At 45.5% G+C, this 16,437-nt stretch overlaps 1 protein-coding gene across 2 annotated transcripts in view; it reads left to right on the forward strand.

The window, feature by feature from the left end:
• The first annotated feature begins 2,906 nt into the window (after positions 1-2,906).
• Positions 2,907-16,437, forward strand: part of IFI35 (interferon induced protein 35) — a 216,155-nt gene continuing 202,624 nt past the window's right edge. Inside the window, exon 1 of one of the 2 annotated variants that reach the window (XM_073608362.1) lies at positions 2,907-3,059. The gene's annotated coding sequence lies outside the window, so the exon portion shown is untranslated. The remainder of the gene's footprint in view (positions 3,060-16,437) is intronic. The other variant, XM_073608361.1, reaches the window with a different exon arrangement.

The raw sequence follows: 16,437 nt of genomic DNA on the forward strand, positions 1-16,437 counted from the left end.
GACTGTGCGAACACACCAGAGCTCATCCTTACCTGTGTTTAGTGTAGTGCTGACTTCCTGGTGGGCTCTGCACGTGGACTGTGCGAACACACCTGAGCTCATGCTTACCTCTGATTAGTGTAGTGCTGACTCCTGGCGGGCTCTGCACGTGGACTGTGCGAACACACCGGAGCTCATCCTTACCTCTGATTAGCGTAGTGCTGACTTCCTGGCGGGCTCTGCACGTGGACTGTGTGAACACACCGGAGCTCATCCTTACCTGTGATTAACGTAGTGCTGACTTCCTAGCGGGCTCTGCACGTGGACTGTGCGAACACACCAGAGCTCATCCTTACCTGTGTTTAGTGTAGTGCTGACTTCCTGGCGGGCTCTGCACGTGGACTGTGCGAACACACTTGAGCTCATGCTTACCTCTGATTAGTGTAGTGCTGACTCCTGGTGGGCTCTGCACGTGGACTGTGCGAACACACCGGAGCTCATCCTTACCTCTGATTAGCATAGTGCTGACTTCCTGGAGGGCTCTGCACGTGGACTGTGCGAACACACCTGAGCTCATCCTTACCTCTGATTAGTGTAGTGCTGACTTCCTGGTGGGCTCTGCACGTGGACTGTGCGAGCACACCGGAGCTCATCCTTACCTGTGATTAACGTAGTGCTGACTTCCTGGCGGGCTCTGCACGTGGACTGTGTGAACACACCGGAGCTCATCCTTACCTGTGTTTAGTGTAGTGCTGACTTCCTGGTGGGCTCTGCACGTGGACTGTGCGAACACACCTGAGCTCATCCTTACCTCTGATTAGTGTAGTACTGACTTCCTGGCGGGCTCTGCACGTGGACTGTGCGAAAACACCGGAGCTCATCCTTACCTCTGATCAGCGTAGTGCTGACTTCCTGTTGGGCTCTGCACGTGGACTGTGCGAACACACCTGAGCTCATCCTTACCTCTGATTAGCGTAGTGCTGACTTCCTGGTGGGCTCTGCACGTGGACTGTGCGAACACACCGGAGCTCATCCTTACCTGTGATTAGCGTAGTGCTGACTTCCTGGCGGGCTCTGCACGTGGACTGTGCAAACACACTGGAGCTCATCCTTACCTCTGATTAGCGTAGTGCTGACTTCCTGGTGGGCTCTGCACGTGGACTGTGCGAACACACCTGAGCTCATCCTTACCTGTGATTAACGTAGTGTCGACTTCCTGGCGGGCTCTGCACGTGGACTGTGCGAACACACCGGAGCTCATCCTTACCTGTGATTAGCGTAGTGCTGACTTCCTGGCGGGCTCTGCACGTGGACTGTGCGGACGCACCGGAGCTCATCCTTACCTGTGATTAGCGTAGTGCTGACTTCCTGGCGGGCTCTGCACGTGGACTGTGCGAACACACCAGAGCTCATCCTTACCTGTGTTTAGTGTAGTGCTGACTTCCTGGTGGGCTCTGCACGTGGACTGTGCGAACACACCTGAGCTCATCCTTACCTCTGATTAGTGTAGTACTGACTTCCTGGCGGGCTCTGCACGTGGACTGTGCGAACACACCGGAGCTCATCCTTACCTCTGATTAGCGTAGTGCTGACTTCCTGGCGGGCTCTGCACGTGGACTGTGCGAACACACCAGAGCTCATCCTTACCTGTGTTTAATGTAGTGCTGACTTCCTGGTGGGCTCTGCACGTGGACTGTGCGAACACACCTGAGCTCATCCTTACCTATGATTAGTGTAGTGCTGACTTCCTGGCGGGCTCTGCACGTGGATTGTGCGAACACACCGGAGCTCATCCTTACCTCTGATTAGCGTAGTGCTGACTTCCTGGTGGTCTCTGCACGTGGACTGTGCGAACACACCGGAGCTCATCCTTACCTGTGATTAGCATAGTGCTGACTTCCTGGCGGGCTCTGCACCTGGACTGTGCGAACACACTGGAGCTCATCCTTACCTCTGATTAGCGTAGTGCTGACTTCCTGGCAGGCTCTGCACGTGGACTGTGCGAACACACCGGAGCTCATCCTTACCTGTGATTAGCGTAGTGCTGACTTCCTGGCGGGCTCTGCACGTGGACTGTGCGAACACACCGGAGCTCATCCTTACCTCTGATTAGCGTAGTGCTGACTTCCTGGCGGGCTCTGCACGTGGACTGTGTGAACACACCGGAGCTCATCCTTACCTGTGATTAGCGTAGTGCTGACTTCCTGGCGGGCTCTGCACGTGGACGGTGCGAACACACCTGAGCTCATCCTTACCTGTGATTAGCGTAGAGCTGACTTCCTGGCGGGCTCTGCACGTGCACTGTGCGAACACACCTGAGCTCATCCTTACCTGTGATTAGCGTAGTGCTGACTTCCTGGCGGGCTCTGCACGTGGACTGTGCGAACACACCAGAGCTCATCCTTACCTGTGTTTAGTGTAGTGCTGACTTCCTGGTGGGCTCTGCACGTGGACTGTGCGAACACACCTGAGCTCATCCTTACCTGTGTTTAGTGTAGTGCTGACTTCCTGGTGGGCTCTGCACGTGGACTGTGCGAACACACCTGAGTTCATCCTTACCTCTGATTAGCGTAGTGCTGACTTCCTGGTGGTCTCTGCACGTGGACTGTGCGAACACACCGGAGCTCATCCTTACCTCTGATTAGCGTAGTGCTGACTTCCTGGCGGGCTCTGCACGTGGACTGTGCGAACACATCGGAGCTCATCCTTAGTTACAACCTGCTCAGCGTTTTACCTGCCTGGACAGTAAAAAGTATACTATTGATCAGTGACTCTGATTAGAAGGGCAGTGTCTTTTCCAAAAGGGGGCAAAAAAGCATGACACTTTTGGCCATAAGTCATGGATAAACTTTACTGTATTTCCACAAGTATCATGGTTTCAGCGTTTGGAATGCTTGATCATTCAGAACTTGTTCCACAACAGCTGGAAAAACTGCATTTTCAGAGACGTCAAACAAAACAGGCAGGCACATGTGATTTACATCAAACAGCCGCCTTGTACTATTTCCGTAATTAGAAATGAAAGTGAAAGCAGCAAACTGCTGAATAACAACGAGAGGCAACTGCTTGTCTAAGAAGAGGTAAGAAAATGTTATTTATTTGACCTTTAATGAATACTTTTTACATAAAACTTTTATATGAACACTGGACTGTATACTTCAGTTACCATTACACAATCGGCGGTGACGGTTATAGACACGACTGGTCATATTTGGGTCAGATCCGAACTCAAAGCTCTAAGATTTCCATTTACTTCTACCAAATACTATTCTTATACTTCACTGTCTCTTGTCAGGCAATGCATATATTTGTTACCAGGTGTAAAACGTTCATTGTTTGGTAAATCTACTTACATGGTTTTGAGAGGACACAACCAGTCATATATATAATTTTTTTTTTTTTTTTCGAGGTTGCAAACCAGCCAGGAGCTGAAATGATTGAGTCACCCTTCTCTGAAGGGGTGTGGACAGGAAACTTGTACTTTGGCCATGTAGACCAAAGCAACAGGTTTTCTTTAACCCTCTCCTGACTAAAGATTCTTGAGTCCTAGACGCCCAGTCTTCCACAGAACCTGTGTAATTAATAAGGATGAGCTCCAGCGTGTTCGCACAGCCCACGCGCAGAGCCCGCCAGGAAGTCGGCACAGGGCTAATCACAGGCAGTGAGACATTTCTCGATCTCTGCAGCCACGCATCGGGACAATGTCTCCCTGCCTGTGATTAGCGCTCCGCAGTGCCGACTTCCTGGCGGGCTCTGCACGCTGGAGCTCATCCTTAGTAATTAATATGTGTTCAGTTTAAGGGATGAGGTGGCAACACTACGCCCGGACCACATTTAGCAGCGACAGCATATGTAAATTAACTTAACAATAATTCTATAACTGATTTGCATACCTAAATGATTTGACCAGTTGGGCTTTACAGCAAATGTTTTTAATTGTTGTACACATGTAAAAAAGGGGAGGGGAACCACCCTGCCTGCTCTGTGAAAGTTATTGCTGCCAATACAGCTGCCACATCACTTTGCAGACATCAGCTTGGGATTAACCACTTGCTTACTGGGAACTTAAACCCCCCCTCCTGCCCAGACCAATTCTTAGCTTTCAGCGCTGTCACACTTTGAATGACAATTGTGCGGTCATGCAACACTGTACTCAAATTAAATTTTTATCATTTTTTTCACACAAATAAAGCTTTCTTTTGGTGGTATTTAATCCTCTTGGGTTTTTATTTTTTGCTAAACAAACAAAAAAAACCCAGAAATTTTTGAAAGAAAAAACATGTTTCACAGTTTTTTATAAAATGTTGTAATTTTTCTCCCTCATTGATATTCGTTGATGAGGCTGCTCTGATGGGCTGCACTGATAGGCACAGATAAGACGGCACTGATGGATGGCACTGATGGGTGGCACTGGTAGGTGGCATTTATAGGCAGCACTGGTGATGAGGCACTGATTGGTGACATTTATAGGTGGCACTGTGGGCACTGATGGGTGGCACTGTGGATACTGGTAGGTGGCACTGGTGGGCACCGTTGTGCACTGGTAGGTGGCACGGATGGGCACAGATGACTCTGCAGAGCCTCTCCAGGATCGGGACTAATGTGACCTCTGCCGGTGATCAGCTTTTTTTTTCTCCTCACGCTATTAGCGTGAGGAGAAAAAATAGCCAATTACCGGCTTTGTTGACATCACATGATCAGCTGTCATTGACTGACAGCTGATCATGTGGTAAGGGATCGACACCTTACTCCGATCTGTGATCAGCCAAGTCTCATAGCCGTCATTCGGCTATAGCGCGGACAGGAAGAGGTTAAAGTGGTTGTAAACCCTGTACTACCACATTTACCTACAGGTAAGCCTATAATAAGGCTTACCTGTAGGTACTGTGAATATCTCCTAAACTTTAGGAGATATTCACTGTATCCGCATGTGCCAACGTCATTGGCACATGAGCACTGAAGAAACTCGCTCATACCGTCTCTTCAGTTTCTGTGCCGTGACCGACGGCTCCCGCACGCATGCGCGGGAGTGACATCATCGCGGCTCCGGGCAATCACAGCACTGGAGCCCACAAACCTGGAAATAACTCCGGGAGACATTTCGCAGGTCACATCGGTGTATGGGGACCGCTGCAATAGCTTCAAACTAAGGTAAATATTTCATAATGAGCTAGTATGCAATGCATACTAGCTCATTATGCCTTTGTCTTGCAGGTTGTTTTTTTTTGAGAGTTTACAACCACTTTAAGGACTTGTTCACACTTGACTAAATTTCTAATGCTTAACAAATGCTCCTATAGTGTAAGTATGAACGTTTAGACGCGTGTTAATGAGCTTTAGTATGGGCGTTAGACTGGTGTCAGTGAGTTTTAGTATAGGCGTTAGAGTGGTGTTTTACAAGCGTTAATGATGAGTTAAAAACACTGCCCAAACGCCATATGCATGGTTTTGAAGTGTTTGATGAGCGTTAAGGCGCCTTAAAACCAATCCACAAACGCCTATGCCATTACAGGAAATAAACAAATGTTAACGTCCCGAAACCACACTGCAAACGCCTGCCAGTTTGCAAGCGTTACTATAGACTTGAATGGGAGGCATTGAAAGGCTTCAGAAGCCTCCTGACTCAACAGGAGGCTTCAATTTTGAATCAAAGCTACACAACGCTAAGGCTAAGTTCACAGTGGCATTAAAGCAGGTGTTTGAGGGGCGTTAAAAACACCCCTCAAAGGCCTTTGCAAATGGACAGCACAAAGGTGTCCTTTTATGAAGCACTGAAATCTATTCACTGCTTCATTCTCCGGCATTCACAGAGGAGATCTTTCTCCTCTGTGTGCCTGTTTATGAAGTGGAGTAGATCCGAAATGTATAGTGGTTATTCCTGCGCTATCATGTATATTACAGCAGAGCAAGTGGAAAAGCTGCCTGCACTGAATAGGGTACAACCAGACCCTAATAATCAGTGAAATAAAATAATGGGGTGGTGCTCCGCTAATCCAGCAAAAAAAAAAAAAAAAAAAAGAAAAAGAAAATATACTAAAGTGACAGTGCTAGTGGGGTAAAGCGCTAAAACACAATAGAACCCTACTGGGTTAAATAGCGACCAGTACCAATTGACGGAAAATAGATAAATAATATGTGACAGAAAATATATAAAAAACAGTTGCAGAAGTGTTAAAAGTGCAAAGTGCAATCACAATAAACATAAATAGCACTAATAAGTATCCTTAATAAAATAAAAAAATCATGTGAAATACAAAAAATGTGCAAAATACTGCGTGACGTCACACGTAGGGATGGGACAGGCACTCTATGCTGACTGAGGCTTACGAGCTCTCCGCTCGTCGGAGATAAGCCATTATTGACCTATGTTATTGCCCCCTGTACCTTTTGAGGGACTAAGTGCCTGGATCAGGATTTTGGGTCTAAGTATAGAAGAAAAGGCTGCTACTCCCAGCACTGGTCATATGCTGATACCCTATTACCTTAAGGTAAGGGGCCATTACTTATTAGTGTGTGGTTTCTACACGAAGAGGAGCACTATCTTTTGTTTATTCATTCAGTATGTGCATGTCAGAAAGCTGATCCACCTTGTGAAGGAGTATTTTCATACGTTTGTGTTCACCCACTACTACATTTGGATATCATGGACTGTCTGAAATATGTAGTCACTTGGACTTGTTTGTTGCACTAGACACTTTGTTTTACTGTACGCTTGCTGTGTGCATGTCACGCACAGCATCATAATGTTCACGTCGTACATTTTGCACTTTATACAGGAAGGTGTTCTCCTGCAGTGTTTTGCACATTTTTTGTATTTCACATGATTTTCTTATTTTATTAAGGATACTTATTAGTGCTATTTATGTTTATTGTGATTGCACTTTGCACTTTTAACACTTACATAGTTACATAGTTAGTCAGGTTGAAAAAAGACACAAGTCCATCCAGTTCAACCATAAAAAAAAAAAAAAAAAAATATCGTACAATCCAATAGACCCAATTCTATACCCTCAGTTGATCCAGGGGAAGGCAAAAAACCCCAGCAGAGCATGCTCCAATTTGCTACAGCAGGGGAAAAAATTCCTTCCTGATCCCCCAAGAGGCAATCGGATTTTCCCTGGATCAACTTTACCTATAAATGCTAGTACCCAGTTATATTATGTACATTTAGGAAAGAATCCAGGCCTTTCTTAAAGCAATCTACTGAGCTGGCCAGAACCACCTCTGGCGGGAGTCTTTTCCACATTTTCACAGCTCTTACTGTGAAGAAGCCTTTCCGTATTTGGAGATGAAATCTCTTTTCCTCCAGTCATAAAGAGTGTCCACTTGTCCTCTGTGTTGACCGTAAAGTGAATAACTCAACACCAAGTTCACTATATGGACCCCTTATATATTTGAACATGTTGATCATATCCCCCTTATTCTCCTCTTCTCAAGAGTGAATACATTTCAGTTCCTCTAATCTTTCCTCATAGCTGAGCTCCTCCATACCTCTTATCAGTTTGGTTGCCCTTCTCTGCACTTTCTCCAGTTCCCCGATATCCTTTTTGAGAACTGGTGCCCAAAACTGAACTGCATATTCCAGATGAGGTCTTACTAATGATTTATACAGGGGCAAAATGATATCTCTCTCTCTCTCTGGAGTCCATACCTCTCTTAATACAAGAAAGGACTTTGCTCGCTTTGGAAACCACAGCTTTGCATTGCATGCTATTATTGAGCTTATGATCTACCAAAACCCCCAGATCCTTCTCCACCACGGATTCCCCCAGTTGTACTCCCCCTAGTATGTATGATGCATGCATATTCTTAGCCCCCAAGTGCATAACTTTACATTTATCATTATTAAACCTCATCTGCCACATAGATGCCCAATCAGACAGTGCATTGAGGTCAGCTTGTAAATTGGAGACATCCTGTAAGGACGTTATTCCACTGCATAGCTTGGTGTCATCTGCAAAGACAGAAATGTTACTTTTGATCCCAGACCCAATATCATTTATAAAGATATTAAAGCGTAAGGGTCCCAGCACTGAACCTTGGGGTACACCACTGATAACCTTAGAGAGTAAGAGTAAGAATCATTAACCACTACTCTCTGAATTCTGTCTTTTTAGCCTGTTTTCTGTTTTCTATCCATTTACAAACTGATATTTCCAGGCCTGTAGAGTAGACTTTAACTTACACATGAGCCGTGTGTGCGGAACTGTATCGAACGCTTTTGCAAAATCCAAGTATACCACGTCCACAGCCACCCCTCTGTCCAAGGTTTTACTTACCTCTTCATAAAAAGAAATCAGGTTTGTCTGACAACTTCTGTCTTTCATGAATCCATGCTGTCTGTTGCTTAAAAAGTTTTTTCCAGCAAGAACTCGTCTATGTGGTCTTTTATTAAATGCTCCAGTATCTTCCCGACTATAGAAGTTAAACTAACAGGTCTATAGTTACTTGGTAAAGACTTTGATCCCTTTTTAAATATAGGCACCACGTTCGCCCTGCGCCAATCCAGTGGTACTATTCCCGTCATTAATGAGTCCCTAAAAATTAGATACAATGGCTTTGAAATTACAGAGCTCAATTCTTTTAGGATCCGTGGGTGGATGCCATCAGGTCCAGGTGCTTTATCCACCTTTATACTGGCTAAATATTTCTGGACCATATCACTTTTCAGCCATTGTGGATCATTCGGGGCTGTGTCAATACCACCCCCATTATGGACATGGGCTCCCCCATGCTCTTTTGTATACACAGAGCTGAAGAAAGTATTTAATACATTTGCCTTCTCTTCGTTCCCAGTCACCCACTCTAGATTATTTTGTAAAGGGCCTACATGCTCAGACCTGACCTTTTTACTATTAATATATTTGAAGAATTTTTGGGGGTTTGTCCTACTATTTTTTGCGATCTGTCGTTCATTTTGAATTTTTGCATCCTTGATTCCTTTTTACATATTCTGTTAAATTCTTTGTAACATTTAAACGACACTAGTGTTCCTTCATTTTTATATTTTTTAAAAGCTCTTTTCTTATTGTTTATAGCTTTTCTAACTTTGACCGCGAGCCACATAGGTTTTATTTTTAGCCTTTTAAACGTATTGCCCATGGGAATGTACTTTGCAGTGAGGTCCCAAACAGTCTTTTTGAAGAATTCCCATTTCTGTTCTGTGTTTATCGATGCAAATATTCCCTCCCAGTCTAAATCCTGGAGAGCAGCCCTCATCCCTGGAAAATTTGCTCTCTTGAAGTTTTTTTATCTTTCCCGTATGTATTTCTTGTTTACAGCTAACATCAAATGAAATCATGTTATGATCACAGCTACCCAGGTGTTCCTTTATCTGGACATTAGTAATAAGCTCTGTATGGTTTGAGAGTACCAGGTCCAACAGAGCTTCATTCCTAGTTGGGGCCTCAATAAACTGGACCATAAAATTGTCCTGTACTAGGTTTATAAATTTTTGCCCTTTAACTGTCCCAGCAGTGCCATTACTCCAGTCAATTTCTGGGTAGTTAAAATCCCCCATTATTATCACCGTCTCAGCCCTTGCAGCCCATCTAACTCAGATGTCAATCAAACCGCCCGGCCGTAATAATAGATACTACGAGCGCAGGGCAGAAGCTACTCGGCGCTTTGTAAAGTTCCGCAAGGCGGGAAAAAAGCCTGCAAATGAAGCGCCGCATCTGCAATCTCGTGATTGCATAGACGTGGCGCTTCCTATAAGTGCACTGTGTCCGGCGTCCAAACACAGCGCACTTAAGGACCTTTTTTTTATATATCCTTTTTTTTAACCTCTTACCCACTGGACACTTAAACCTCCTTCCTAACCAGACCAATTTTCAGTGCTCTCACGTTTTGAATGACAATTACTCAGTCATGCGACACTGTACCTATATGAACTTTTTGTTATTTTTTTCACACAAATAGAGCTTTCCGCTTTTTTTTTTTTGAAATTTAGTAATTTTTCTTCATAAATTTTAGCCAAAATTTATACTGCTACATATCTTCCAAGGTATTTAGTAAGAGGCATGTTGAGTTTTTTGAAGTTGTAATTTTTTCCCACAATTCTTTGCAAAATCAAATTTTTTTTTCTTTTTTTTTTCACAAAATTGTTATATTAGCAGGTTATTTCTCACACACAGCATATGCATGACACAAATTCTCCTGAGTACGACAATACCACATGTGTGAGACTTTTACACAGCGTGGCCACATACAGAGGCTCAACATGCAGGGAGCAACGTCAGGCGTTCTTTGAGCATAAATTATACATATAATTTCTTGACTACCTCTTACACTTTTGAAGGCCCTGGAGCACCAGGACAATGGAAACTCCCCAAAAATGACCCCATTTTGGAAAGAAAACAACCCAACGTATATTTTATGAGGCCTAATGAGTCTTTTGAACATGTCATTTTTTTTCTACAAGGAACTGGACTTGATGCCGTTTTGTTTACAAGTGATCGCTCTGCCATCCTGGGTGCGCGTTTCTGGGAGGACGTCATAGTACGCCCTCCCAGAGTTATCTGACCGCGCTACAGCTGTCATTCGGCTATAGCGCGGTCGGCAAGCAGTTAAAGGGCCAGTTTTAACATTTTATTTTTTGTCTGGTGACTGCCTGGAGGGGGGGGGGGGCTTAGTCCGTTCGCCACCACTGCACTCACTAGAATCCGAAACACTCTCCGGACTGGGTTCATCATCTCCCAGGACCAAAGGAATTTCTCACTTCCCCACTATCCACGGTGTAGCATCGAGGTCTGGGGATAAAGGCGGGTACACACTATAGGAAAATAGAGCGATCAGTCATTCGGTTTTTCTCAATGTTTCACAGCAAGTCAGAAACCAAGGAAGGAAATAATGTACGAAAATTCTCGTAGGACAAAGTCTTTTTTGTTTTTTGTTTTTGTTTATTGTTTCTGATCATGTGCAGTCTTTCGCATCAGTTTTTTCTTGTCCAAAAATGGTACACAATAAACAAAATCAGTCATTCTGTTCGCGTATAAGAAAAATTTTGGAGTTTGCCCTTCGGAAATTTTCATTTGCAAATTCTGAAAGGAATGTTGAAAGTTGTGTACACAATATACGAAAATCGAATGACCGTGCCTCGTACTGAATTTTTCCTCAGATATTCTCATAGTGTGGACTCCCTTAAGCTGGTGCCTACATTACATGCTGATGTGCCTCTTACACGCTGTGTCTTTGTGCAATACTGTGTATGTTGTGTGTCTTCATTAAAGGGTTAACTGCACTATGGGCTGTGCGCTCTCTCATTTTGTTTTCACAGTACCTGTTGGGTATTTAGAGAGCCTGCATTGACTGATTGACTGCATTGCATCACTGTGGTTGGACATTATTTAGAATTTCTTATTGTGTATAGTGACAGGTTTCAGCTTTGGTGCAGATTAACAGGCGCAGCCGGCTCCTGCTACCTCCTCAGCCAATGGTTAGCTGAGGTACTCTTTTAGGTCCCTCCCTCTTAACTTCACCTGGAATCTCCCGAGTCCCAGTCCAGCCATCTAGCTTGCTATATGGGCAAGCCAGGATGACACATTTAACCACTTCAATATTGGGCACTTTCACCCCCTTCCTGCCCAGGCCAATTTTCAGCTTTCTGTGCTGTCACACTTTGAATGACAATTGTGTGGTCATGCAACACTGTACTCATATGACATTTTTATAATTTTATTTCACACAAATAGAGCTATCTTTTGGTGGTATTTAATCACTACTGTGTTTATTTTTTGCTAAACAAAAAAAAAAAAGACCCCACATTTTTTTTTTTTTTAGTTTCTGTTATAAAATTTTGCAAATAAGAAATGTTTCTCCTTCACTGATGTGCGCTGATGATGCAGCACTGATGAGGAGGCGCTGATGAGGCGGCGCTGATAAGGTTGCACTGATTTGCAGCACAGATGGACAATGATGGGTACTGATGAGGAGGCACTGATGGGCACTAATAGGCAGTACTGATGGGCAGGGCTGCTGATAGCCCAGTACAGCCAGCCTTCCTGTACCGGGCCCGAGCTCTGTCACTTCAGAAGAGGGGCTCGAGCACCTGCAGGAGAAGAGAGCCAGCTGTACTGGTTTGTAACACCTGTGGATCCCCTGCAGCGCTACCGGTGTTCTGACAAAAGGAGCAACCTGGCAGAATGTGCAACCCGCGTCACTTCCTGTGCCGTAGAATCAACTGTATCTTCAAACCGCTGTAGCTCCAAACCACGCTCACTGTGCATGCGCAACACGTCATACATGCCTTCAGTGGCTGACAGTGCGGCAGAGATCAACAAACACTTACGAAATTTACGTTGCTAAGCCCATCTTTGTACACCTTACACTCGACCTCATCACACCTACAGTAAGCAGGCGGGGCAGCGGACATCTTGTTACACCAAACCCCGTTTTGAAAACGCAAACTAATTTCAGAAATTGTATGAGCTTATCTACATAAACATAGTAGCAAGATGTCCGCTGCCCTGCCTTGTTACTGTAGGTGTGATGAGGTCGAGTGTAAGGTGTACCAAGATGGGCTTAGCAATATAAATTTTGTGTTAGTTGATTTCTGCCTTGTGTATGCGCAGTAGTCGGTCGAGCATTTTGTCAGCCACAGAAGGAATGTATGTCACGTTGCACCTGCGCAGTGCGCACGGTTTGGAGCTACAGCTGATTCCACGTCACAGGAAGCACATTCTGCCGGGTTGGTCATTTTGTTATAACACCGGCTTTCTCCCTCCAGCAGCTCTCCAGAGGGATCAGTTCTATATACTTGCAGTGTCCTAATCTGGAGCAGAAGGAGACAGCTGCAGAGTCTCTGCTTCTGTAGGCTCCTAAAACTCTCCCTCTGTCTCCCCCTGGCCCGTTGTCAGCAGTGATCTCTCGCCTGTCAGCGGTGATGAATGAGCAGCAAGCTTGCTCCCCCTCCCTCCAGATCGTGTTCTCACTGCTCTGTGTTCACTGTGAACTCCAGGGTTTGGATGCAGCAATGCTTCTGCTGGTGGGAGTAAGCATGGTGGGGGGTGGCTGTTGGAGTAAAGTGACAGAATCTTCATGATTTTGGAGAGGGGGTGAATATACCAGGAGCCTTCCTAGAACTGCAGGTAGCTGCCACTGCAGTGCTGGAGCCAGTGAACACATCTCTCTCTCCAGCTGACAGGCCCCTTTATACTCTGTGTAGTGGGAACACACGTTCCTGTTTTTTTTTTTTTTTTTGCCTGTTTTTCCCACATAGGGGAGCCCATTCACTTGAGGGGGGGCGGTCGGGTAGGTTGTACGGGGCCCTGTGAGTTCTAACAAAAGCTGATTGGCACTGATGGGGCTGAACTGATGATCAGTGCCCTGGTTATCTGTGTACATGTCCCCTGTCACACTTGCTGGTTACGGGGTCTGCTTCCCTCGCATTGTGACAGCGTGTGAGGAAAGTACTGCCAATAACCAGCAAGTCTGTATACATTGTGATCAGCTGTGATTGGACACAGCTAACCACATGGTAAAGGGCCACTGTGATTGGCCCATTACCGAGATATGTGATCAGCTGTGTCCCAAGGACACAGTGATCACAGAGGAGAGCATACTGGATGCGCGCCCTCCTGGAACAACAGAGCCGCGCTGTAGTCATCTTTCAGGCTAAAGCGCGGTTATGAAGCAGACAGCTGACAAAAGTACAGGTGCCAGGAGGCAATTTCTAGTCACCATGGCAACCTGGTGCTTGAAATTTGTCGAGCCCTGCTTGTTAACCACTTGGCTACCGGGCCATAGTAAAATGACGTCCTCACTTTGGGGGGGATATCTGAATGATGCCTGTAGCTACAGGCATCATTCAGCATCATTCAGATATCATTTTTTCCAGCCGGCGATTCTGTGCACGATAAGAACGATCATAGCGGCACTTCCGCTGCTTGATTGTTCTAATAGGCAATGGGAGGGGACGCCCCCCCCCCCCCCTCCCGCCGCCATCCAGGTCTTATTGACTCCGCATCTCTCCATAAAGAGGACCTGTCATGATAGATTCCTATTGCAAGGGATGTTTACATTCCTTGTAATAGGAATAAAAGTGATCAAAAAAAATTTAATGTAAAAAAAGTGTAAAAATAAAAAAAATTTAAAAATGTTTTTAAAACGCCCTGTCCCCGGTAGCTCGCGCTCAGAAGCGAACACAGGTAAGCCCCGCCCACGTATGTAAACAACGTTCAAATCGCACGTGAGGTATTGCCGCGTGCGTTAGAGGACATTATGCAAAAACATTGGGCTAACTTTACTGTTTTTTGTTTTTTTTTTAAGCATAAAACTGTTTTTTTTTCCCCAAAAAAACGCATTTGAAAAATTGCTGCGCAAATACCGTGCGAGATAAAAAGTTGCAATGACTGCCATTGTATTCTCTAGGGTTTTTGCAAAAAAAAAAAATATAATGTTTGGGGGTTCTATGTAATTTTCTAGCAAAAAAATTATGATTTTTACATGTAGGAGAGAAATGTCAGGAGTGTCCGAGTTATAAGTGTAATTCCAAGTCAGTGTCTCAAAATGCAATGAAGCCAATGCAGCAGCATTACGTCTAGGAACTAACATTGCTAAAAGCAGAGGTCAGCACAAACAGTCCCCTCATGACAGGTGTCATAGAAAATAAAGCAATAAGTTCTGTGATCTATAATGTGGTACCCCAGATCAAGTCAATCCTCATTGCCTGGGGCCACACTATCTTTATTCTGCAAGTGCTAAATTTTCATGCAAGTGACAAGTGCCTGCACCAAGTTAATAATTGGGAACAGTCGGATCGAAGAGCAGTCTCAACTTTTATACAGGGCATGCACTGAGTACAATCACTTTGGAAAATCTCTTCAGCTATATACAAGCATAGGCCAATCCATTACTGTATTAGTCACTGCCTCCATGTCCCAATGATGTAACTCCAAGAGGTGAACTTGTGGGTAGGTGCAGAGTGTTGTTAAATGGTAACAGCGTTGGAACAGTAGATCGGAGGCTTAGAGGTGCCGACAGCGTCTGTCTCAAGGAGCAGAATGTGGCCTGGCTGGTCCGTACCCAAATGGGAAGGATTCCAGGAAGGATGGCTTGTCCCTGCACTTTTCTTACACCTCCGGAACCTTTTCCTGATGTTAAGCACTGTTCTTGACAGACGGGTATACTGCCGCTTGCTGAAATGCACGCCAAACCCAGGAGCCAGGGTCTTAAATAGACTCTGCCTGACCCAAGATGGCCACCAAAGTCAGATGGGCACCAGCATCCCATAGAATAGCTGCCTTCCAGTGACTGAGGAAACCATAGAGGAACTAGGTTCCTCTCGACCTCCTCCCTCATCTGCATTGCCGCTACAGACAAGCGCCACCTGCAGTGGAGAATATACACCGCACCTGCCTACAAACTGAGAAGTCAGTTAAAATAACAAACATGTTATGCTTACCTGCTCTGTGTAATGGTTTTCCACAGAGCAGCCCAGATCCTCCTATTCTCGGGTCCCTCGCTGGCACCCCTGGTCCCTCCCTTCTGCTGATTGCCCCCACAGCATGCGGCTTGCTATGGGGGCACCCGATCCGCTGCTCTGTGTGTTCATTCAGACACGGATCCATGGCTCTGCCCCTCCCCCTCTCTCTCCTCATTGGCTCACTGACTTTGATTGACAGCAACAGGCGCCAATAGAGGGAGAGTCCTGGACAGCCAAGGCTCTCTCTCATACATCGCTGGATGGAGAAGGGGCTCAGGTAAGTATTAGGGGGGCTGAGGCACACAGAAGGTTTTTTTTTTATCTTAATGCATATTCTGAAGGTGGGGGAGGCTGGGAAGGCTCCCTGCCAGCACAACAGCATTGCGGGAGGGATTTCCTATCAACGCTGAATGTTGATGGGGGTATTGAGCAACTTTCTTTCCTTCAACCTGTGGTTAAAGGAAATAAAATTGCATACTGTGTGGCCTGCCTACGGGTGGTCCCACATAACTTGGCTTCTGATTTGATTTTTTAAATGAAAGTGTTTATTAACCCAAAAAAAAAAAATAGCTATCCTGTTTCTGTAAAGGATGTCATACAGCACAGTGCTTGTGCTGTGTAATTTGGTCCCCTGTATCACTTTGAAATACTTGGGTGATCCTGCCAGTTTCTGCCCTCCCCTCTGTACGCTGACCATGATAATCAGGGCTGCTGATCCCTGACACCGTTGCCAGAGTAAGTGCCTCCGTCAGCCGCAGGCTGGCTCTCTGTGTTTTGTGTCTCCCTCTGTCGTCCTACTCCCCCTCCCTTCCCTGCTTGTCAGCTCCCCAATCCTCCCCTCCTGCTTTAAAAAAAAACTTTTTGTCTTCTTTAGTCTATTATATAATATGAAGCTCCCCAGTGGATGTCATTTTTAAAAATATGCAGTATAATAGCTTATATGAATGCCCGCCAGTCCCCTCCCCTCCTCACCTCGGCTGACATCAGCAGGGGTTTTCCAGCACCTCCCCCTGCAACTATCAGATTGGGACAGG

Source organism: Aquarana catesbeiana, linkage group LG12 (assembly GCF_042186555.1).
Source record: "Aquarana catesbeiana isolate 2022-GZ linkage group LG12, ASM4218655v1, whole genome shotgun sequence".
NCBI classification, from domain to species: domain Eukaryota; kingdom Metazoa; phylum Chordata; class Amphibia; order Anura; family Ranidae; genus Aquarana; species Aquarana catesbeiana.